General features: G+C 37.4%; 1 long non-coding RNA gene across 1 annotated transcript; it reads right to left on the bottom strand.

The window, feature by feature from the left end:
• Nucleotides 1-23,769: 23,769 nt before the first annotated feature.
• Nucleotides 23,770-26,901, bottom strand: LOC118797855. Its single transcript, XR_005005968.1, has 3 exons — nucleotides 26,863-26,901; nucleotides 24,045-24,111; nucleotides 23,770-23,874 (listed from the first exon to the last, which is right to left on the bottom strand). It is a non-coding gene; the product is annotated as an uncharacterized LOC118797855 (long non-coding RNA).
• Nucleotides 26,902-27,188: the final 287 nt, after the last annotated feature.

Consider the following 27,188-nt stretch of genomic DNA (forward strand, 5'->3'; position numbering starts at 1 on the left):
AGAAAATGGAACATATTCATGTACAAACACATACAATTTGTGCCTCACCTTTTAAAATGACAGGCACTGGAGCTGATCTCTGCGTTCCATATTGATTCTGAGCCTCACAGTAGTAAGATCCACTCTGTAGAGGACTGTACCTGTGCTCAGATCCTACAAGTGAGGTTCCACCTTCTTTAAACCAGGTGTAGATCTTCACAGGTGGGTTTGCATCACCGTCACAGGTCAAAGTCACCAAATTGCCCTCCACTATTTCACCAGAGGGACTGACGGACACTGAGACGTTCTTTGGAGGATCTGCGGCATATAATAAAAAAATACTTTGAGGACATGAACTGTGAGGAAATCTCCTCATTGAGAAGTTAGAAATCATTGTCAACATACAAACAACATTTAAATGCACAGCAGTGGAGTTCCTCTCTCCGTGTTCATTCCGACTCTGGCATGTGTATTCTCCACTGTCCTCAGATCTGATGTTGGGAATGCTGTAGGTTTTTCCTTCTCCTACTGATGTTGATCCCTTAAACCAGGTGTAGATCTTCACAGGTGGGTTTGCTTCACTGCTGCAGGTCAGAGTCACTGAACTGCCCTCCACTATTTCACCAGAGGAACTGATGGATGCGGAGACACTCTTTGGAGGATCTACAGATAGAGACATTTACTAAATGAATGTCCCCTTGTATCACCTACACATTCATTAATCTGTTTTTGTTTTCTGCTTTTTCTAACTGGTTTACATCACATAGTAAATAATATAAGCTTAACTCACGTCTAATATTCAGGCTTCGAGCAGTAGAGGGAAGATGTTCATATCCTACTACAGCACAGCTATAACTGCCTGCATCCTCACTGCTGACTGTCTGCAGGTGGAGCTGATTGTTCTCGATGGTCTTTGTGGTTAAAGGACGTCCATTTTTGTACCAGATGAATGTTGGGTCAGTCAGACTGCAGGAGGTTTCACACTTCAGAACTGCCATTTTGCCCTCTGTCACTTCTTCAGGAGCTTCCACGTGGAGTGCTAAGACGACAAGAAAAGAATCATAATTGGGAAGAGACACTTTGGCTGGTCAGTCACCTATATCTGAAATTATGTTCTTTATTTTATTTTATTTTTTTTGGGGGGGAGGGGGTTGTTTACATTTTGTTCAGTATTTCCAGTATTAAGTCCAACCTGCACAATTCTGCATAGTATCTGTTATATATGTTATATTAAACAACAAAACATTAAGCTTTTAAATATCATCTAAACTAATCATTATTCAGTAAATTAGCCAAAATTAAAGAGATACTTCTCATCGTATGGTTCCTTGTTCAGGCTAGGAGGTTTGTGTGCATTGGAGAAGCAGAGAGCTATGTTGCCTGGAGTGTCCTTTCGGGGTCTCCCATGGCAGAAAGGTCTTAGCCATGGTGCAGGCTAAACTTACTACGTACACTGGGCAGGAGCAATATATGATGGTGTCACTGGTGGATGATTACAGAAGTGACATTGGCAAAGACATCAATTCTGATGTGCGGAGGAAACTAATGGTAAACCACTTCTGTACTTTACCATGGATAGACACAACAGAATGATTGTTGGGTTGCCAGAAGATGGGACCTTCAGGTCGGAGGGCACTCAAACTTGCTACTGAGGAACAGCTGAGGATTCCTCCAAGTACAGCTGGTGCATATGACTTGACTAGAAAGCCTCTGGAATGTATAGTTGCTGAAGTTGACAAGAGAATTCAAAGTTGCAAAAATTTGGAATTACAGCTGAAACTTGGAATGCACAAAGTGTGTTAAGGCAAGCTGGAAGTAGTAAAAATGAACATTGATTGTCTACACATCAACATCTTAAGGATCTGCTAAACTAAAATGGACCAGATTAGGACCCTTTTAGTCAGGGGAGCACACCATTATTATTTGGGTCCTGAACAACAAAGAAGGAATAGAGTGGCTTTCATTGTAAACAAAGATTTCAAGAAGACTGGTTTTAGATATAATCTGTAAATATCAACTAATGTTATAAAACCATCAGGGTTCCAAAATATAACCTGAAGAACCTGCCACCTGTCTTCAAAGAAAACATCAGGAATCGATTTTGAATGCTGGGCATAATTGATAGAGAACCAGAAGAGCTATGGATAGAACTTAAAGGGGTCATCAAAGAAGAATCAGAGAAAAATCCTGGGAAGAAGGAATTCAAAGTGAAGCTAGAGTGGAGAACTAAAGTGAATTCAGGTAGGACAAGGACCAATATTGTGATAATATTTGTTAAAAAAAATAAATAAATAAAAAGGGCAACAAACATGGAAAAACAAGAATTGTTTTTCAGAAGGGAGATCAAAATAAATTTCAGCCATGAGTTGGAACTCTCAGAAATGTCATGAAATAAAATAAAAGGAATACACAGAAGACCTCTACTGTAATATCATGTCTTGCTTTGCTCGTCTTTCTTTGTTTCTGTCTAAAAAAACATGTTTGCCAATGTTTCTTCTGAACAGTAGTTCTCCTTTAAAGTCCTCTTGAGGGCAGGTTCAGTTCAAGAGAGGGCTAATAGAAATATCTAATTGTGTATGTGTCCTGCTTTCAAATTCACTTGGTTCTAAATATGAACAAGTGATTACATAATCACTGTGTGTTAGACAATGAATGAGGTGTTGCTGTTCTTCATTAGGAGATAATGATGATCAGGAACAGTATAATAAAGTGAAACATGGTAACTCACTGTTAATGAACTATGAGTTTAAATCTGACCAGGCCAAAACCGTTAAACACATTAATATTTAATTAATTAATATAATTATTATATTATAATATTAATATAATTAATATTATGGGCTTGATATTTTTGCAAATATATATATATATATATATATATATATATATATATATATATATATATATATATATATATATATAACACACTGTGATTAAATTTTGGCTCTCATTATTTTATTGTATAATTTGGTATCTGATTAATGGAATATTCCTTAACTCACCTGTAACACTGAGCTGAATTCCAGGTGTACCCATCCATCTTTCTTTCTCTATACTAGTTGTAATTCTGAAGCAGTACTGGTGTTCATCCTTCTTCATTACATCACTCAGTTTGAGGGAGAAGTGTTTCTGTTCATGAGTGAAGTATTCGACTCTGCCTGAGTAATCTGGGTTTTTAGACAGATCAGGTCTCTTATCTGGGTCTATAGTCCAAAATGTCTCAGTCACTGTAAGATTTTCTGGGTGAGTATAAGTTCCATTCATAAAAACTGTGGATCCTTTTAAAGCACATAATTTCTGTTGGTTGTACTTCATACTCCACTCTGTTCCAAAAGCTCCTGAAACATATGATGCATGAAAGAGCTGATTACAGAGTCTGGAGCCCATAAGACAGTCAGAGTTACTCTAGCTTACAGCTTCACTTCTCTCTAAGTCCAGCAGCTACTCTTCAACAACAAAATTACAATAAAGTAATGATGTTACAGTAGGATCTGATGACTCACCCACAATCATGACCAGAAAGATCAGAGGAAGTGCCATTCTGAGATATGTCATCACATTTAAAGCCTGCAGTACCAAATGTACAGAGAAGTTAATTTCATGCAGTACTTGAAATATAATCATATATTCAAATGTGTACTGAGCAAAGTGTACTGTATTGTAATGAAGTTAGAACTGGCTTTGACAAACATCTATCAGCACTCAAAACACAATTAAAAAAATAACTACACTTTATCTGTTTTCTAAAATGTCATATTAAAATTATTCAGGACTAAAGAAACAGTATCTACTCAGTATTAAGGCTCATCACCATCATCCAAAAGGTGAATTTTGAGAACAGAATAAAATACAATGACTCATTTAATGCTATTGTCCAGTTTAAGGATGCATTTAGCAGTAATTTAGCTTTAAGCTTTCAGATTTGAACTTTATCCAAGTGAGATCTGGACCCTCTTTCTAAAAGTTTCTCAGCAGCATGATGTGTGATGTGAGGAATGCAATCCTCCTCTTTCTACTGAATTGTAGTGATTGTCTAATGCAGGTCCATAGTGCTTAGTGTTTGTTACTGAAAACAGTACCTTTGACAATGTTCATGTTTATACTTCACATGTATCGGGGATGCCTTGATACTAAAATTAGTATCAGTCTGATATTTTGTACCTGCTGGCAGTAAACAAGGGTCCGCTAACAGAGAGAAGTGTTGCTGACATCATAGTGGTTGGAATATATGTACATGTGTGCTCTCACCAAGACCAATTCCTTATATGTGTAACACACTCAGTGAAAAAAATGATTCTGATCCTGATGTGACTTTGCTGCTTGATGATTCCGCTCCCCCTGGATAAGCCAAAGTCTGCTGATTGTTGTGATATGTATATCATGTTTGTAGCTTTACTTGTTGTGATGGCTAGAAATCAGCCGTGCAAGCAGCCCGGCTTCTCACAGTTAAAATTTGGATGGAAACAAAAGATTTAAATTCTTGACATGCCCAGTGAAAAAACTGGTCAATCAAGAATTGTTTTCTTCCCTGCTATATGAGTAGAGCAAGCTATCATAGTGGGTAGGTGTGACACATATTGTCAGAAAAAAAAGTCACTGACTGTAAATACGAGTGTAGTCACCATAGACATAGTCAGCATTTCACTGTCAAATGGCTACAAGATAGATGAAACAAATACTAATATGTCTTTCACAAGCCTTAAGTAAAACATGAAATATCTTTAAGAAGCTTCAAATATCTGTGTTTTGTCAAAAAAGAGCAAAAATCAATAGCTTAATGCTACCAAACTACTAGAAATCAATAGGGACACAAGCAGAAATTAGCATTTTCATAGACATGCAAACAGTTAAAACAAAGAGCATCAGAGAAATTCTGAGTTTATACCACTATGCGCATGCCAAAGATTGTTGATAACTGGAGCAACTAGTAACTAGTAGCCAAATCATCAGGAAAGCCAATTGAAATAGATTAAAAATATCATAATATTAATGCAATAAAACATACTGTAAATAATAAACTGATTTATTATAGCATTAACTGGCAGCTTGGCCTAAAATTTGTAAGTGAGGGGAAAAACACTTTAAATCTAATAAATATATTGCTTAAATAAATACACATTTCTAAAAATTCTAAAGCTCTATCGTTCTAGGATCTCTGGCAAATGAAACCTTTTTTCTATCCAAAAAAAAATGATCTTACCATTCAGCAACAAGTCTCATCATGAGTGTCCAATGAGAAATAGTGAGTATTCTGGCAGCGCTGAAGTATTGATTTGGATTTGCACTCATGCTCAATAAAAAAAATCCAGGCACTTGAACATGCTTGTTCCTCTTACAGGATGTATATGACATTTTTAGCTGCAGCAAGAAATAAACTTGATTCAAAACTTCTGCAAATTTCAGTGTCCATGTATAATATTAAAGTGCTTTGTGTTCCATGAAGAGCACTTTCTGTTCCAGAACACCAGTTTTTCTCAGTACAGTGTTACCCAGCTGATAGAATAAACATCATCTGATCATCTGAAGAACAGAGTGAGATCTGGACCTGATTTCTGAAAATTTCTTAGCAGCAGCCACGATGCATGTGTTCTTTTCTTCTGTATGATGACTTTCTTCTGATTCAGAAGTGGCCAACCCTAACTATGGTGACCTACTGCTCTGCAGCTTTTAGACTAACCATAACATACTTGGTGCACGGTTAGAAATAAAGGTACTGTGCAGGTACATTTTTCATTCATCAAGGTAGAAACAATGTAAATGTTCCCTCAAACATACTGCAGTGGTTTTGAGGCCCAATTGTGAAGTTTACATGTTTTTCAGGTGAAAAGTACACATTTGTACATTTCTATCATATAATGTTTTAAAACAGAACAATAAAATAAAAGGCCTGGAGATGAGACACAGTGTGTGGAGTCAGTACAACTTACTGTCAATGGTTTACGGTACAATTATGTTCTCTGACTAAAGGAACTAAGATATACCCTTGAGGGTTCCACCTCAGTGACAGTTTCCTACCTTTTTTTCTGAGAGTGTATGTTAATCAAGGCCTTTAGGTTATTAGGCCCTGTTCAGACTGCCAGCTCAGATCTGATTTTTGGCATATCCAGATTGATTTTTGATAGCCTGTACAGCAAGAAACCAAATGAAATCTGATTTTTGCTAATCAGATCCAAACCATATTTCGAAGTCGTTTGAGATGCAATTCTATTTGGATTTTCACGGACGCATCTCACTCTGGTTGCCCTGGCAGCTCAAATCAGATTTCAAAGGTGTCTTTTGCGTCACTCGCTGGTCACTCTGATCACTTACAAATAACAGTGCGGACGGTCATCTCAAAAGAACTGTTTTGGGAAACAAGTCCAATTTGCCTGCAGTCTGAACATAGCCTTGGAACCAGGTATGTTGAAACTAAACAAAACTGGTACTAACTCACCTGGATCAGGATTAGATACTGTGGTATTTATTTTATTTGCTTTTTATTTATTTAGATAGTCAGTTTTAGATATTTCCTTTCTTCCTTCTTTTCATCAAATGGCAATTGTATGCTCCTGCCTTTAATCCTTTGCACATGTACCAATAGCTGCAGGGTAAATATACTGAGGTTAAAAGCCTGTATGTTTGAACTGTTGCCTGACTGGGCTGCTGCAGAGGAACAAAGCACGCTCTTCAATTAATCTCCATTTCCTTCATTTTCTGCATGTCAGGCCCCCTTGTACACCTATCTGGATATTTTCTGAAAACAAACGTTGGTGACATGGGGTATTTAAAGGAAGCCATGCAACTTGGTTTCATCCACCTTTGTTACCCCCATCTTTAGCTTCTGCCTAAGACAGACAGTGGGGGGCATAATGCAGTTATTGTCAAATTCTGCTACTCTCTTCCCCTGGAAACTCCTCCTTAGAAGTGTTACAGTCTAATCCATTTTAGAGAGGACAATGATTGGAAGACTGATTTCTCTACAACCACGGGCCACTATGAACATTTGGTGATGCCTTATGGACTGTCCATATGACCAGGGTTTCAGGCATTCGTTAATGACATGTTAAAGTTGAATAATGTCTGTTCCATCCAATTTCAATTTTATGGTACATAGTCAGTTCAAACTTTTAACATCTTTTAATTTTACCATTCCTTATTACCCAGGATCCAAAACAGCAAGTAGAACTTTTGAGAAAATACAGACCTCCAATAAGGCTGAAACCATAATCCCCAAATCTGGCATACAGGCAGTAGAGTAGATATGGAGTAGCTGAGGATGTCAGAAGCATCACAACCTCCAGTGTCCTACAATGTACTTACCCACAGAGGTGTGAGAGAGGCCAGTTGTGTGGGCTTACATCACATCAGCATCAGGCCATCCAGGCATAACCCAAATCATTAAAGCTCCTGCAAATACTGGTGGCCCTCCTTGCCATGAGATGTTGGGAGGTATGTAAAATCATGTATAAGATGCATTTTTTTTTCCAAATGTTCCAGGCAACCCCCTACAGGGAAATTCAACCCACTCCATTCATTTTGTTACTGACCTTCATCAGTCATTGATAGGTGATAGGTTCTCAAAATCCTGCTGACTAATTCCTCTGTCTGCCCAAATCTTTCTCAGTCACAGAAATACTATTTGAAATGCTTGGTCTCCCAGAAGACATCATTTGCAATTGTGACCTGCATTTATGGAGAAACTAAAAGTGTACCACCTCCAATCAAATGGTCAGATGCAGAGGCCCAATTAGGAACTAGGTATGTTCCTGCATAGCTACTGTCAGTCCATTTGGGCACACTTCCTTGGGCAGAATTCCCTGTGCCATTCATCCACGGGCTTAACCCCATTCCAGTGTGTGCAGGGGTGCTAACTACTGCTCTTTCCTTGGAATGCCAGCCCAAACAAAGACCTCAACATGGTTCTGAGCAGAGAATGTATTGGAGAACACCCATGTTTGAATAAAGGAAGCTGTCCAGCCTCAGCAGATCCAAGCTGATCATCGCTGTGTTAAGCAGCCCATCTACCAGCTGTGAATAAGGCGTGGTTGTCCACAAGTGATCTCAAGATATCTCCAGCTTGGACTCCCTAGTTGGAAGTCAGGAACCCAACTCTTGGTTTGTGGGATCTTTTAGAGTACTTTAAGATGACATATAAATTACTACGTCCTCAATCTTACTGTATTTCACCAACCTTTCATGCTTTACTTGTCAAGCTGGTGATCCCTGGACCTCTGGCTAATGCGGTGCCCCTTGAGTCTCCTCCTTCAGCTATGGAAGTTAATGGGTCCCCTGCGTTCATGATCCCCTTCCTGACTCTGAACACCATGGGGGCTGCGTGCATCTGATATTTTATATATTTATTTATTTTTATTTTTTTTTACTGAGGTTATTCATTTTAACTATGAAGAAGAGCTAAACTAACAGTTTTTACAGAGGAATGGACATTTAGAATTTTATAATAACTTTTTTGTTATCAAATTAATATACAACATAACATTATTATGTATAACATTAACAAACTCACACTGGGAATTGAATTATGAACAGAGAACAAACAAAACAGCATTTCTTTTGTTCCTGCATGTTTCATAAGCACAAATAATCATTCATAATTCATTTGTCAATGACATAAACTCTATGCACTGGAGATGCAGTCAAGACTAATCATCATCCCAAAGAAAGGGGGTCGATTCAAGACATCCCACACAATGGCTGCTTCTGAGAAACATTCAAGAAGCAGGTAGCAGTCTCACTCTATCGTTCAGATAATCTGATTTTTGTTGTTGCTGTTGTTGTTGAATTGTCTAGACGAAGTAAGTGAAGTCATTGTAACCATTGTTTAACCTTCAATATATTTCACAGCACATCACAGGAGCTTCATCAGTTACAGTCAGTGAGGGGAACATTCCTTGGCAGTTTTATGGTGTGGAGAAAGTACTTTAATGGCACTTTCAGGGGAAAGAGGATTTGATGGAACTATAATTACATGCTGTAGTTTCACATCCCTGCAACTCCCACTACAGGGGATTTGAAACTCTTGAAAAATAAAGAGTAAGTAAAAATATGACCAAAACCCAGGGTTAGCAAAATAACATCTTCTAGGAAATTTGTGTTTCATGTTCAAATATCACTGTATGCTCTCTGCTCTGACCTCTAATGTATGTGTATGTGACTATAGTGGATATTAAAACTCTACACATCCTTGTAATTTTTTTTTGTGATTATAAATGTTGAAAACACTGTTTTATAATTGAGGAATATGCCTGTCTTTAGGATTAACCAACAACAGTGTTTCTTATATTAAATAGTAGTGTATGAATGGTATCTATTTGGAGAGGGGAATGAAATAATTTCCAAGGTATTAAATTCAAGTGAAGACAATCATTACGTGGATATATGGCATATTACCAATATATTACCAAAACTGGTGAGATGCTGTTCTTGGTGATGTCAGTATTTCTTATATTATATAGTAGTGTTGTTGAAAGGTATCTATTTGGAGAGGGGAATGAAATAATTTCCATGGTATTAGATTCATGTGATGACAATCATTAAGTGGAAAAAATATGGCATATTACCAACACTGACATCACCAAGAACAGCATCTCACCAAAACTGGTGAGGCAACAAGGAGACAACTGGTCAGAGGGCTGTCAGTAGGGCCTATTGCAATAATAAATGAACTCCAGGAATGTCTGGCAAGTGCTGGTTGTTTCTTACAAGTGCCAACATTTTCCAGTATTCTTCACACTTCATACAACCATGGGGAAAAAAAGTATTGAACACCATACCGATAGCGAAACATGCTGGTGGCAGCATCATAATTTGAAGCTTTTCTTCAAATAGAACTGGGCCTTTAATCAAGGGAATCATGAATAGCTACAAACACCAGCCAACTTTGTTGCAAAACCTTCAAGTGCCTGCTAGAGAGAGAGGAATTTCACCTGTCAGCATGACATTGACCCCAAACGTACACCCAACTACACAAGTGAATGGCTTCACCAAAGAACGACTGGTGTTTTAGAGCAGCCCAGCCCGACCACAAACCTGAATCCTACTGAAAATCTGAAGGGTGACCTGAAGAGGACAGTGCACAGAAGATGCCCTTGCAATCTGACAAATTTAGAACATATTTGCAAGGAAGAGTGGGGAAAAGATATAGCATAGCTCACAATAAAGATGGGAAAAATGGAAAAACATGACATGACTTGAAATGATTTATGTTTACATCACACAAACCTGACACATTTTTATATAGGAGTGTGTAGACATTCAGTAGCCACTATACATGATAATATCACTGCTTCCTAACTTTAGGATACCTTTCCTCAAAATCTATATCCTTGCACAAGTCTCTCTCCTTATAACAAAGATCTTGTCTCTCAGAGCAGAGAAACAGCGCCCTCCTCCTGTCAAGTCACAAACTGCAGACAGTGACATCACATCAGTGATGTCAAACATCAGTCACTTACAGTGGCAGTACAGACACAAACCATACATCTCTATAGGACTATCAGAAAATATTTTAAAAGTATCAGATAAATAACAGTCAACTTCAAACTTAAATTTGATCTGCATGTTGCAGTGCTTCATGTGTAGGAATCAAAAATTAGCTTCTGTATTTATAGCTACAAAAGAAATAACACGATTTACAGTCAATCAGCGTTAAATATATGAGATTACTCAAATTCCAAAATACAGGTGTGAGAACACATTTTAACCTTCTTTCAGAACTTAGAACATTTTGTGCGGTTAAGGTAGTAGGTCATTAGAGACTGTAATATTAACCCTCTGATTATCCCAGTGCTGACACAAAGGAGAAAGATACAAAATAGAGAATTAAGAGATTGCATAAGTGTAATGCAAAAAATTTTAATAAGTGCTAGATTAGCATTCAGTGCTTCAGACAGCTTTGAAAGAAAACGAGGGACTCTGTTCCACCACATGGATCCCAGGACAGAGTTTTGATGCTTGTCTTCCATGCGTCTTGAAGGATGGTGGGTCAAGCTGAGCTATAATTGAAGCTTAAAGGGTTTGAGGTTTTAACCATTGCCATCAGACAGGTAAGGGTTAGTCCACTTTTGCTTTGTAGGCAAGCATAGGGGTTTCAAATCTGATGCAGGTAGCTATAGGAAGCCAATGACAGGAACAGCAGCAGGGCAGTGATGAGCTGCTAGTCCAGCCCCTACAATGCACACCTTCAAACATACCTGAAACTAATAATTAGAACTAAGCGTTAGGTGTACTTAGTGACTAGCACACTAAAATCAATAATGAATTAATCTCAAAAGCCTGCCTTGACAAGCACCTAACAATTCTAAGTCAGAGAAAACAAGCACACTGATTTCTGTAGTGGATACCTTCTCAGTTCATCAACTTTGTAGCATCTAGTTCTGCTCCTACAATTCACTCTTAGGCTAACCTGAAACCACACCTGAAACGACCAATTGGAACTAAGAACCAGGTTCAGCAAGACAGCCTTGAGTATAACAAGCATGCTTCTGCAATATACACTAAGAAGGAGGGTGCTGTTGGACTAAAGGTCCAGAGCTGTGTACATGCCATCAGGAGAACTGGGCTAAGAGTCCAGAGCTGTGAACATGTTTTTAGGAGAAGTGGACTAAAGGTCCAGAGCTGTGTACAGGCCATCAGGAGAACTGGGCTAAGAGTCTAGAGCTGTGAACATGTTTTTAGTAGAACAGAACTGAGGTTCCAGATCTGTGTCAGTTTCATCAGGAGAACTGAACTGAGGGTCCAGATCTGTGTCAGTGTCCTCAGAAGAACTGGACTGAGGGTCCATAGTTACAGATCTAGAGGGAGGATTTGTGAAGAGACACTTACTGCAAGTGTGTGGTACACATCATCAGAGGACCTGGCTGTGGGCTGAAGAGCTGTGTACGTGCCGTCCTCAGCATTAGGATCAGCGTTCTGTACAGGGTAGACTGAAGCAGACTAAAGCTGTTTGTGAGTCTCTAGTTAAATCAGTTTACTCTGAAAACTTTTACTGAAAGATGAAAATTGCATAGATCTTGACTTACTGACTGAAAACAGGAACTCTATAGGTCAACTCTTAGAACAGTAACCTGGACAGCACTCTTACCTTTTCACAGATACATTCCACAAACCTAAGACCTGTTCTGCCATCTAGAGGGATAAAAGTGCAATCACACATACTGGCATGTTTTATTGCAGCCGTCCATCTCCAGGGACACTCTGCAACTATTCTGTGATTACTGCTTTTGACCATTCAGTGGTTTGGACCATTGATAAGTCCACCCATATGTTCCACCTCGGCACACATATTGTCCTAGCAGGAAGGGTAACTAAATTCAGCAAGGGTACTCAGGTAAAGTATGGTTCACTTGGCAGTGAAAATGTCAATTAACTTTATGATTTTAAATTTATAACTGCACCATACCAACTGCCTGGTGGGAAAATGCCATAATTATAGACGTTATATACCTAATCATTAAATAACCATGCTAATACATCTTCTACCTGCTACTGCATGATCTCTTAGGTGTTCATCCCTTCCCCTCACTAATGCAGCTGTACAGTGTTTCTATTACTGAGCATGTGAATGATTTCTAACTGTATGATTTTTGCTTGTTGTTTAAAAACATGTTCCACTGAAGTTTTGGGAGAAAATGAATATATACATTCTAAAAGCAGATCTCAGATCAGGGTGTGTAGTCTGACAGAGACTCTTGTGAAATATGAGGTCAGGATCATTTCAGATGTTGACTCGCTGTAAATGATGCAATTTCCTGCATTGCTATGAAACCAACTTCAGAAACAGAAGTGAGGCCTGTTCCTTGGAAACAGAGCACTGAAAGATGAAGATATACATTCAGCTAATTAAAAGTTCTACATTTATTCTTTTCAGGAAGAAAAAAATGTTTTACTACTATTCACAAGTCTGGTTTGAGACTGCTGCTCTAAGTCACTGGTGTGACTGGTGTCACTGTGTTGTAAACTGTTTTAATTTCATTTATTATTATTTTTTAGGTCTTAACATGGAATTAGTTTTGGTGACCCCTAGGGGAGCACTGAGTTACTGTCTCAATGAGTACAGTGGAGAATGTAGGCATTGCTTTTCATCCACCCTTTCTTCCCATTGATAAGACATTATCTAAGCATATACTCTGTAGAAAAAACAGAAATAGCCCTGGACTTTCAACACATAAATAATAGTACATTTAAAGAACTTTATGCAAATGCTGCTGCACAGCTTTCTCTTCTGGTCTTGAGGTGGGTTTGTTTACATTATATCTTTGATAAAGATAGTTTACATAGTTTTACAGTAATGTACTAGCTAAAATTGGTCTTTTTGTTTTTTGTTTTTTTTGTCAAACAAGTTCATATTACCAACTGTGAGTGTAATGAAAATGAAATGGAGGAAAACAGGCGTGTTTGGAAACCACACGTTTACCATACAAAAGACCCCAAAGCTGACAATTTTTAAAGTTTACTTGAGTAAAAATGACACTTTATCATGGTATGGGTTGTATTTTAAAAGTCACACAGACAAACCGCTTGACCAAAATGCAAAATGTATACAGTGTAAAGCAGCTAGCAGTGGCTGCTAAGCAGGGATTGGAGGCCTCAGGAAAATGGGGTGGGTCTTAAAATGGTTCCAATGATTGTAATATTGCAATAATGCTTGTCTCTGGCCATCCCTCAGTCTAGCAGATGTAGAAACACTTGTGCATGCATAACTAACATCATGGTTAGACTACTGTAATGTTCGTCTATCTGACCTCCCTGCCAAAGATGACAGTAGATTACAGTATATACAAAATGCAGCTGCCAGCTTCCTCACTGACTTTAAGAAAACCAATCACATCACTCCTGTCCTTCAGAATCTTCACTGGTTACATATATTCTGTGTTCAATACAATGTTCTTTTTACTACATATAAAGCTCTGGACAGCCTGGCTCCTCATTACCTGGTTGACCTTTTCATCAGTGTGTCCCATCCCATACCTTAAGATTGCAAAATGTAGGTCTCCTTCATGTTCCAGGGTTTCAATTGACCACTATGGGTGGTGAATCATATAGTGTAGTAGCTTCCAAATTATGGAATGAACTCCCCAAGCCTATTTGGAATGCCTCATTCTTTCCTCATATAAACATTGTTTAAAGACATACATGTTATTAGTGTTTCCTTTGTATTTGAATGTTATACCTGTATTGTCTTTTTATTACTAATTGTGGACTCTGTTCAATGTGTTCATGCTCTTCGATTGTAAAGCTGCCATGAGCACTGGAAATGTGCTATGTAAATAAAAGTGATGATGGTGATGAGCGTGCAGTCACCATGACTCGGATTGTGAACCTTGGTACTAATAGCATAACATCATTTTTACTCCTGGCAGTTTCATAACAGCTAAAACATTTACACTCTCAGGGGAAACATCTTCAGGTTTAAGTTACACACCCAGTCACCTTCATTTACTACTATTAGACAATTCATTGACCTGGATGACTAAAAAAAACGGCACAGACTATAAATCTGTAAACATTGAGCCTGCTGTGCACAGAAAATATGGAATCCTCACACGTGCATATTGTTATACAGCTTTATTGTTATATAGCTTTTATTACTGAAACATACAGATATGTAGAGACAAAGCTTTGGCATTAAACAGCTTGATGTTGGAACATCTTATAAACAACAAATATAAAAGTTTCAAGCCCTGATGATTGTGTACATAATCATAGATGTTTAAAAATGAAGGTCCCAGAATGGATTCTTTGGACTGATGGCATGCAATAAAAACTTTCCTCTTTGGCACCTTAATATTAATAGTGGAGATAAAAGGCATCCAGCAGCTAGTCATACAACTATGCTTATATTAGCAATTTGTGTTTAAAAATAGAAACATTTATAGAAAAAGTGTAGAAATATATATATATATATATATATATATATATATATATATAAAAAGATCAAGTGTTGATGTTTTGAGCTCAAATATAATCATACCCCCCCGCCCCTCTCTCTACCAATCTATAGATTCATCTATCTACCTCAGTTGTCCTTTGGATTGTTGGTGCAGTTCTGGGTTGTGTCGTGTGGTTAATATTGAAGGCATTGGTCTCTCGGTTACTTCATCAAAGTCTATGGAGAGAAGTCACACAGGTTTATGTAATAGTGCAGATCACACACACTTTAAGTTAAATTAAGAGCTTTAATTTGGTTTGACACAGCCAGCTAATAATGCTGTAAACTTACAGTTTAATTAACTTTAATGTTGAAAATGCTATGAATGAGTTTCAATATATAGTGTATTTGTAGGGTGAATCTGAATTTTTAGAGCTAGCATCCAAACATAGTGTAGTATCACATTGGAAGGCCTTCAGGATATCTACACTATAAATGCCAATTCACAGCACAAGCCAAAATGTAAACAAACCACAGGCTCATAATAATTGGTCATTTACTAAAAGATCTGTCCAACTGTGGTTTTGGGACACTGATTTAATGCATAAGAGATTAATGTTTATTGTCTTTAATAGTCTAAAAAACATAGTTAAAACAGCATTTCACTGCCCTGGTGTTGGGCAGCTGGGTTGTGTCTGCTAGGTCTGCTTAGCTAAGTATGCTTCTCAATCAGTGACACAAAACAAATGGTCACCTCTAATGTCCAGCACTCTGGCAGTTTATCTCAAAATTGTTTACTGAATGGGTCGAAGAATTCCACGAGTTTTCCTGCATCCATTTTATAGGTGGGATGGCAGAGTGATTCAGATGTAGACAACTGCACTGATTATGAAGCTTGCTGTTAGAACACTGTGAGAAACGTGTTTTGTTCCGAGCTACACAGTGTCTCCACATTATAAAAGTGTGAATGGATTGTAAGAGTGTAATAACACATTAAATGTCTGGAACTCACATCAACATTTGCGTACACAGGACAACTGGATGCGTCATCACTAGGAGGAGGGGTGCAGCGGTCTGCTTGGTTTACCTTCTGTAGAACACAGAGATAGAGAATGTGAGCAGAAAAACAGATAAACATCAGACAACTTTACATTTTGATGAAAAGAGACAGCTATCCACTGCCGTTCCCCTAAGGTGAAATGGTTCTTCAGATTGACAAAGAATGTGTTGTATGTGATTCTATATAGAATCTTTTTGCCAAATGGTTCTACATAGCAGCAAAAAGGGTTCTTCTATTGTTAGAAGCTTGGTGTCGTAATAATAACAGAATCATAATGCTTCAGTAGTAGTGACATCTTTTGATTTAATTTTGTTTGGGTATATTATTTTCAATGATATAGCTAGCTAACTCAGGGATGTTGTCACATTTGGACTGTTCACAAATAAAGAAGGACTCAATAAACTACTAATTTACTCTTACTTTTTTCAAAAGTTCTTTATTAACATTTTTTGTACTACTGTACATCTTTTCTTTAGGGGTTTCCTATTTCTAATGTAGTTCAATTTATAATACTGTTCCAGTCCATCATTAAGTCCTAGTTCATTAGTAATGAGTTACCAAGTGTTTCACTTTATAATGCTGTTCCACATGATCATTAACTCCTGAGTTACCATGTGTTTCACTTTATACTGTTCCTGATCATCATTAATTCCTAGTTTATTAATAGTGAGTTACCATGTGTTTCACTTTATAATACTGTTCCAGACCATCATTAAGTCCTAGTTCATTAGTAATGAGTTACCATGTGTTTCACTTTATAATACTGTTCCACATCATCATTAACACCTAGTTCATTAGTTATGAATTACCATGTGTTTCACTTTATAATACTGTTCCTGATCATCATTAACTCCTAGTTTATTAATAGTGAGTTACCATGTGTTTCACTTTATAATACTGTTCCACATCATCATTAACTCCTAGTTCATTAGTTATGAGTTACCATGAATTTCACTTTATAATACTGTTCCACATCATCATTAAGTCCGAGTTCATTAGTTATGAATTACCATGTGTTTCACTTTATACTGTTCCTGATCATCATTAGCTCCTAATGAAGAACAGCAACACCCCATTCATTATCTAACAAACTACTGTTCAGAAGAAACACTGTCACACATGCTTCTGCAGAAAAGAATGATGTTTTCTTTTCTGAAGATGAGAGGTACGCAGACTGTTCTACCAAATACTGTAGTATTTTAGCAGGTGTCCCATTTGTAGGCTGATGTGCAAATCGGTTCACACTGCCAACTATAAAGATGTGCATTAGCCTTTTAAGGTTTGTGATCAAAACAAACACATGAAGGACATCAGTCAGTACAGTGTGTGTGATGCCCCCAGCCCTCTCTGAGGATTCCTGTTTCTGTGAATAGAAATGGAGGGTATAATCCATTATACTGTAGAGACTGCACACTGTGTAGTGTATTGCACTACTGTTAGAAGTGTTGGAATACACCACATCAGTTAGTAACCTTGTCAGACTCAACTACTGAGCAATTAATGTTGAATTGATCGATAATTTATGAGTAGGTATTCTAAGAAATCATAGTTACTAAGCAATTCTCTATGAGACTCAGTAGTTATTGTTTAGTTAATAGTGAACTACCCTAATCATTAGTTCACTATTGCCTACTGAGTAGTTAACTAGTAGTCCTTGGCAGTTAAGAGTAGTTACTTAAGTGTTAATGCAGCACTACTCATTCATTCCTGCTTAGTTCCTGATTAGTTACTTATTAACTACAAAACAGTATTGTAAAGTGTTACCCACTTACTATTAGGACATTTGTTACTTGCTATGGCGTGTCTCCATACTATAAAACCATTAAAAGGATTGTAAGAGTTTAATAAGATTTTAATGTCTGGAACTCACAGTATCATTTGCGTATACAGGACAATTGGATTCGTCATCACTAGGAGGAGGAGTACTGCGGCCTGTTTGGCCTACGTTCTGCAGGATAAAGAAAAACATCAAACAACTTTACATTTTGATGAAAAGAGACAGCTATCCACTGCAGTTCCCCTAAGGTGAAATTGTTCTTCAGATTGACAAAGAATGTGTTGTATATGGTTCTTTATAGAATCTTTTTCCAAGTGGTTCTATATAGCAGCAAAAAGGGTTCTTCTATTGTTACAAGCTTGGTGTTGTAATAATAACAATCATTTTTAATGCTATAAATATTTTCAACAAGGTTTCTTAAGATTCCTTATCAATCTGAACAACGATTTTACCATGCAAAGAACCATTAAACATAAAACAGGACTCTATATAGAGGACTATATAGAACTCATGGATCTAAATACATCCATTGATTTTACTTAAGAATCTTTGAAGAATCTTTTTAAGCATGTACCCATATGGTGTGCTATTTAGTATGAAATAGATTCTACATAGAACTCATGGTTCTAAACAGAACCATTGCCTTTATTGAGGAATCCTCAAAGAACCGTCTTTTTTAAGTGTGCATAGGCTTGCAAAGTTTGATAGCTGTTCCTCAGAAGAAGAAGAAGAAGAAGATGAACAACATGTCAGCTTATTTATTTGTTTTCAAAGAGAAATGATTCACTCACACCATGTGCTAACACCAAGCAAGCATCCAAATGTAGTACAGTTGGAAAGCCTTCAGGATTTCTATGCTATAAAAATCAGTTCACAGGACAAGTCAAAATGGGAACAAACTACAGACCCATAATAAATTGGTTCTTTACTAACAGAGCTGTTCAGCTGTGGTTTTGGGACATGAATTTAAATGTTTAACAGATTAATGTTTTATTCCCACGTTTACCATCAGTCCTCTAAATAAAAGTTTTGCACAGCTTAGTTGTATCTGCTAACTTCTATCTGCTAGGTCAACTTAGCTAACGGCAATCTTTTTTCAATCAGTGGCTCAAAATAAATTATCAACTCTAACTTCCAGCACTCTGACAGTTTCTCTCAAAATTGTTTACTAAATGGGTCGTAGAAATCCCCGAGTCCCTTCCTCCATTTCAAAGGTGGAATGGCAGAGTCTTGTTACTTACTTTGAAACACTTTACAATACTGTTTCGTAGTTAATAAGTAACTAATCAGGAACTCAGCGGGAATAAATGAGTAGTGCTGTATTAACATGTAAGTAATAACTCTTAACTACCAAGGACTACTAGTTAACTACTCAGTAGGTAATAGTGAACTAATGATTAGGGTAGTTTACTATTAACTAAACAATAACTACTGAGTCTCATAGGGAATTACTTAGTAACTATGGTTTCTTAGAATAACTACTCAAATTACCAATCAGTTCAACATGAATTGCTCAGTAGTTGAGTCTGACAAGGTTACTAACTGATGTAGTGTATTCCAACACTTCTAACAGTAGTGAAATACACTACACAGTGTGCAGTCTCTACAATATAATGGGTTATATCCTCCATTTCTATTCACAGAAGCAGGAATCCTCAGAGAGGGCTGGGGGCATCACACCACACTGTACTGACTGGTGTCCCTCATAAGTTTGTTTTGATCAGAAACCTTAAAAGGCTAATACACATCCTCATATTTGGCAGTGTGAACCAATTTGCACATCAGCCTACAAATGGGACAACTGCTAAAATACCACAGTATTCAGTAGGCCAGTCTACTCATCTCTCATCTTTAGAAAAGAAAACATCATTCTTTTCTGCTACCCAATCATTAGTTCACTATTACCTACTGAGTAGTTAATTAGTAGTCATTGATAGTTAAGAGTAGTTACTTGAGTGTTAATGAGTGTAATGTAGTGTTTAGTTCGTGATTAGTTATTTATTGACTACAAAACAGTATTGTAAAGTGTAACCCACTTACTTTTAGGGCATGGTGTGAGACCCGTTTTGTTACTTGCTATGCCGTGTCTCAATACTATAAAACCGTAAAATGATTGTAAGAGTTTAATAAGGTTTAATGTCTGGAACTCACAGTAGCATTTGCGTATACTGGAGAATTAAGGTCATCGTCACTAGGAGGAGGAGTGCTGCAGCCTGTTTGGCCTACATTCTGCAGGACAGGGAGTTCGAGACCGTGAGCAGAAAAACAGATAAACATCAAACAACTTTACATTTTGATGAAAAGAGACAGCTATCCACTGCAGCCGCACCACAGTGAAATGGTTCTTTAGATTAATGGAGAATGTTTTATGTATGGTTCTATATAAAATATTTTTGAAAATCGTTCTATGTAGCAGCAAAAAGGGTTCCTCTATTGTTTCAAGCTTCCCATTGGTGCTATATAAAACCATTTTAAAAAAGATTTTTTAAAAAAAAACAAACATTTTCTATCAATCTGAAGAACCATTTCATCATGCAAAGAACCATTTAGCATGAAATGGGTTCTATAAATAACTTAAGGTTCTAAAAAGAGCCATTGGCTTTACTAAAGAACCCTTGAAGAACCTTCTTTTCTAAGTGTCTATAGGCTGAATGAGAGACAGCTCTCCACTGCAGGTCCTCCATTGGTCAGAATCAGGACCTCAGATAGTGCTCTCAGTCTATAACTGTGAACTAATATATTACACACACACTTTCATTTTAAAGCAGAATTAAAGGATCCTGATATCTAGAACTCACCACATAGATTTGTTGATCCATATTTCCATCCTGCCTCTTTCTCCTGCTCTCTGAAAACAGCCTGTAATAATCCAAATAATAGACATTATCATTTATGATACAAATATGATCATTTGCCTTGTTAAGTGTGAAAACAAATGGGTACATAGAACCATACAACAGCATGTCGAGTGCTTATTACTTGAGTGCAAAGTAACACATTTTCCCTAGTAATTAAACTTATTTACCTTCATGCTTTTTTCCATTATTATTCTTACCTCCTCCACAAAACTACAGTGAGAAAAACTGGAATGATACAAAGTCCAAGTCCAACAGCTACATACAGAATCATCACGGAGTAGGCTGTAGAGGGATGTACACACTCAACATTCAGAAGACTGATTTATGAGGCTCATTTCATTTAAAATATGTACCAAATGTATTAATGTATCAATAGATGAGTTCGAGAATGAATAAAGAACTGATTTAATGAATAAACAGCATAATAATATTCTCTAGAAAAGAGAACCTTATTTAAGCAAGAAACTATAATCTTGTTGAAAATGGTTCTATGTAGCAGCATAAAGAGTTCCTCTATTGTTCCAAGCTTCCCATTGGTGCTATATAGAACCTTTTCAAAAAGATTCCTTAAAAAAAACATAAGCAACATTTTCTATCAATCTGAAGAACCATCTCATCATGCAAAGAACCATTTAGTATGAAATGGGTTCTATAAAAGGGACTGGCACCGCAGCTGATGTCTAAGCTCCATGTTTATTCTGAGCTTTACAGTGAGTACAGCAGTGATGTTGATGATGCTGTAATTCTATCCAGATCCTACAGGTGAGGTTCCACCTTCTTTAAACCAGGCATAGTTTTTCACAGGTGGGTTTGCATCACTGCTGCAGGTCAGATTCACCGAACTGCCCTCCACTATTTCACCAGATGGACTGATGGACACTGAGACACTCTTTTGAGGATGTACAGCAGTCAGAAAACTGTAAATTTCTAAATTTGTGTAAGTTTCAGCAAGCCAACTAAGAAAGATTATGCTTACATAGAACATTAATCTGCACAGCAGTGGAGTTTCTCTCTCCATGTTCATTACGAATCTGGCATGTGTATTCTCCACTGTCCTCAGATCTGATGTTGGGAATGCTGTAGGTTTTTCCTTCTCCTACTGATGTTGATCCCTTAAACCAGGTGTAGTTCATCTCAGGTGGGCTTCCATCACTGCTGCAAGTCAGAGTCACTGAACTGCCCTCCACTATTTCACCAGAGGGACTGATGGACACTGAGACGCTCTTTGGAGAATCTAGAGAAATGGATGACATGATTACATAGAGGGCAGCAGTATTTTATAAATATTAGTCATATCAGCTCCTCAGGAAGGCAAAAAGAAAATTAAACTCACATCTGACTCTGAGGTTGTGAGCAGTAGAGTTGAGGTGTTGATATCCTCTTACAGCACAGCTATAACTGCCTGCATCCTCACTGCTGACTGTCTGCAGGTGGAGCTGGTTGTTCTTGATGGTCTTTGTGGTTAAAGAATGTCCATTTTTGTACCAGATGAATGTTTGTTCAGTCAGTCTGCAGGTGGTTTTACATGTCAGATCTGCTGTTTCTTCCTCTGTCACTTCTTCAGGAGCTTCAACATGGAGCTCTAAGACAACAAGAGGACCATCAGGTTAGGACAGTACAGCTGTAAAGTCAGTGACTCTCATTCATCAAAGTTAGAAATGAGTGCAGATTTAACTGTCCTGAATCAAGCAAGATATACTTTGGACTATACTAGGGAAACAACCAAGCACCTTATTTACATATTAGTTGTAACTGGCTTTGCTCCAATTTGCCCTCATAAACATATCATTTACATAAAGTGCTCTCTTATTCCTGCAGATGTTTTGATAGTGAGCTGATAAAAATATTCTGCATTTCTTAACCCATTTGGGGAGTTTAGGATTAAGTATCAGGTCCACTGCTCCCCCCACTGGCCAAAGCTTAAATACATTTCAGTGTTAACATTTCTGAGATTTCTCTAAATTTCTAAGTTTGAAAAGTAAAAAATGTGAAATGAATGTAGCCTTTTTTTTCAAATGGGAAAGTGATGTGAATGTGTAGTGATTATTTTTTATAAAATACTGGCTGCTCGAGTGATAACAATGCAGTATATGAGCCTCTTCTGTAGTAGGTGAGCTAAATTTTGTATTGTACAGAGGAACGTATTTGCTACGGAGGAAGGTATTTGCAAAAATCTTTAAATGGAACATGGAGTCGCAGCATCTGTTTACGAGTGTATACGTAAAATAAAATAAAAATAAAAAATTACATCCACTTTGGTACCAGAACTGCTGTGTGCAAAGTTATATATGATTGTTTCCTATTTTTAGTTTTATTGCTGTGATTATTGATGTTATTGACAAAACCACTCTCCACTTCTCCCACACACCTGCAGCTTATTCTAAGGATATTGAGACTGCTACATATACCCCTTTGTTTTCACTGGGAGTTTGTGAGGTCTCTGTGTTGTGACCTGTCATTTGAGTTCTTATTGTGTTTGGCTTAGCCCCTGCTAGTCTCCTTCTTATTTTTGAATATGGATTTGTGTCTTTTCCTGCCTGCCTGTGTGTTGACCCCTGCGTGCTACAACAATGAGTATCAGAACTCCCTTAACAAAGTAACTTTGTCCTTGCAAACTGCCTCAGCCCCTATGTTACATAAAGTTACAATTTTGGAAAAATTAGGTTTCTGACAACAACAACAACAACAACAACAACAACAACAACAACAACATGTTATAATAGTTGAGGAATAATTGCTGAAGTCTATAACAATGATTACAAACAATAAGCATTGAATTTTAAAGGATTCATGTTTTCCATGGTTTGACATGGAGAAGGTGAATCAGGTGCAAGAACAGATAAAATGATGTAGGAGTGAATCAGAACAGAAGCTGAACATCATTAGAGCAGATTAATAAAATCAGTGATGAAAAAACAACATGAATAAGAAACATTACTCTGAAACCAGAGCTGTGTCTTATAGCTGGACAATGGGATGATTAACTCACCTGTAACTCTGAGATAAACTCCAGGTGTAGCTGCCCATCTTTCTTTATCTATATTTGTTATGATTCTGAAGCAGAACTGATGTTCATCCTTCTTCATTACATCACTCAGTTTGAGGGAGAAGTGTTTCGGTTCACCAGTTAAATACTCGACTCTGCCTGAATAATCTGGGTTTTTACTCAGATCAGTCAGCTGCACACCCTGAACTGGATCTATGCCCCAGAAAGTCTTTGTCACTGTAAGATTTTTTGGGTGAGTATAAGTTCCATTCATAAACACTGTGGATCCTTTTAAAGCACATATTTCCTGTTGGTTGTACTTCACACTCCACTCTGTTCCAAAAGCTCCTGAAACATATGATGCATGAAAAAGCTGATTACAGAGTCTGGAGCCCATAAGACAGTCAGATTTACTGTAGCTTACAGCTTCACTTCTCTCCTCTCTAACTCCAGCAGCTACTCTACAACACTGAGCTGATTCTGAGAGAAACCACAAAGCCCAACAAACACTGACTCACCAACAATCATGAGCAGAAAGATCAGAGGAAGAGGAGGAGCCATTCTCAATGACCTCATCCCAGCAGCCTGTGGGAGTTTATTAATGATATTATTAAATAAAATGTTCCCAGATCTTCATCTGACTTCTTTAACAAAGTAAATGTTTTAATGCTGATACAACAATTATGTCTGCATTTTAATTAACATCCTCATTCTTGAGATTAAACATTCTAAAAACAGATTTAATAAACTCTTTCACACTGAACTGAACACACTGAAGTTCAGTTGAATTTAATGGGTATTTAGTTGAATGTTATTGAAAGGCAGACTGAGCATTTACAAAGCATCTATAGTGAACCATCTAAGTTACATTCAATTTCAAGTTCAGTGGCATTAATGACAATTCAGTTGAATGTTACTTAAATATATACTCAACATTTACAAAGAATCTACAGTGGACCATCCAAATAAAATGTTACCCATGACTAAATTTCTGAACTCCTTGAACTACCTGGATCTCTGCATGAATCGCTCCTAATATACAATGTAATATGGTATATATAATACCTCGTGACTTTTTTCATCAGTAACTTTGTTTTAACCATTTGTTCATTGTAAATATAGTAAAATAAAGTGTATATGGTTTGTGTTGAAAGCCTTTTTGATTTGGATTATGATCAGAAAGTCTTTCAACACAAACCATATACACTTTATTTTACTATATTTACAATGAACAAATGGTTGAAACAGTGATGAAAAAGTGTTGTAGACAGAAATGATATTTCTGTGTTTCAGAAATAACATTTCAGAAACACACAAAAGCATCATTTTTTAGTTTGGATCTGTTATCTTGACAATAATAAATATATGTTCACTTTTCAAAATCTTGCAGATTCAATCTGCTTTTTCAATTCCAATTTGAAATCCTTAAAACCACTAAAAAACAATATTATCCCCAAATTCAGAGAACATCATCTACTGTCACTCTTAAATAAACATTAAATTCTATGTAACAAAAATAACTGAAGTCCTGAATGATTGTGTTTTGTAACGCATGAGTCTATTAGACTATTAAAGCATAATTTCCTACACTGAGTCCAAATATCCAGATTATGGAACATGATCATTTATCTCAAAATGTCAGCATGTAGAATAAATATCTGCTGTCATATACATTTTGAGTGTGGTGGACCCACCCACCATGGAAAATGCAAATACCCACTTATCATGAAAAATGCGAATAAAAAAAAAAAGAAAAAAAGAAAGTAGTAATCCGGGAAAGGATGAAATCTTTTCCGGGGATGCCCATGCATATTTCAACAATATAAAGCAAAACCACAGTCTGCACACATTGCAAAGGCATGGCTGCAAAAGAAAGGGGTGCAGCTGCTGGACAGGCCTGCCTGCAGTTCCAATCTGTCCCCAATAGAGAATCTGTGTGCAAAATGTAACAATGAAGATCCTGCACTGTTGCACTCCTTAAAACTTACATCTGGATTACACCTTATCCAAATTATGCCTGAAACGCTTCATCACATGGTGTCTTAAGCCCCTAAACTTCTTTTAAGTTTTGTGAAAAGGAATGGCAACATTACAAAGTGGTAACTGCTTTACTGTCTTTTAAAATATGTTGAAAGAATCAAAACAGAAATAAGTGTTTATTTTGGAAAAAAAATAGTACAACTTATGAGATAAAACATCAAATAATGTGGTGTTCGATTGTTTTCAGTGTAAAACAGGTTAAGAATAAAGTGTTGTCGGCAGACAGTAAGACACAGGAGTTGCTATGTCTCTGCTGCGACAAGTGCTCTTTTATAAACACCAGCAAAAAAAGCATGTGCAGAACATTGAAACCACAAGGAGGAGGGGTGTCACCTCTAGCTACACACTTCTCCCTGGTGGTAACCCCACCCTGCACACAACACCTATTTTATTAACCCCACTTCCAGGCACAGATTGGCAAATCAACACATACACATAACGTAAAACTAACAACAAGCAACACTAAACAACACAATAAGTCCCTTTGTCAGCGGCCATGCGATACCATAAGCCTTAACATGTGGTGTCTACACAGCCACAACTCCAGAGCCTCTCAGCACCAGTTCCAGCCAGTAATTGGTCACTACAATAATTTATAAATTACTGTTTTCAGTTTCGGGGCGGCACGGTGGCGCAGTGGGTAGTGCTGTTGCCTCACAGCAAGAATGGCCTGGGTTCGATTCCCGGCCGGGCGACCAGAGTCATTTCTGTGTGGAGTTTGCCTGTTCTCCCCGTGTCTGCGTGGGTTTCCACCGGGTACTCCGGTTTCCTCCCACAGTCCAAAAACATGCAGTCAGGCCAACTGGACATGCTGAATTGCCCCTAGGTGTGAGTGAGTGTGTGACTGTGTATGTCTGTCTGTCTGCCCTGTGATGGACTGGTGACCTGTCCAGGGTGTATCCTGCCTTCCGCCCAATGACAGCTGGGATAGGCTCCAGCACCCCACCGCGACCCAGAAGGATAAGCGGTTTAGATGATGTATGTATGTATGTTTTCAGTTTCAATTTTAATTAACATACTGTACAAACTTTTTTTCTGATTTGGGGTTGTATGCTATTTGGTAGGTATCATGTGCACATGTACTCTATGTTCTCCAGGCGTCTCCCCACATTAAAAAAGTAAAGTTAAACTGAAGTTTTTGATATGTCTCAGTTTTGCTGAAACAATGGCGGTAGAAACAATTTTCAGCAACTTCAACACACAAGCACCAATAATAAAATGTATATGCATGTACTCTAAGCTATATTCTTTCTCATAAACTATTACAAATCGTCTGAACTAAAGAAAACATCTTACCGTTCTGTAACGAGGCTCATCTCCAACATCCAAATGATAAATGGTGAGAACAGAGACTGAACTGAGATGTTATACCAGATGTGGTTAACATGTTTAACTGTAAACTGTTGCTTAATAGAAACACCCAAGTTGGTGAAAGTGATGTTTCCTGTTATAAGATGCAAGTGTCCGTCTTAGCTGCAGCAGGAGATGTGCTCTGTTATAAAGTCTGAATAATCTCCCTAGTGAAACTATAATGTATTTTCATGTCATGTCTAACAATGACGTTATTAAAGTGTATTGATATTAGCTATGTAATGATGTGGAACACTGTCTAAACACAGACT

The sequence above is a fragment of the Colossoma macropomum genome, unplaced genomic scaffold (assembly GCF_904425465.1).
Source record: "Colossoma macropomum unplaced genomic scaffold, Colossoma_macropomum, whole genome shotgun sequence".
Lineage (NCBI taxonomy): Eukaryota > Metazoa > Chordata > Actinopteri > Characiformes > Serrasalmidae > Colossoma > Colossoma macropomum.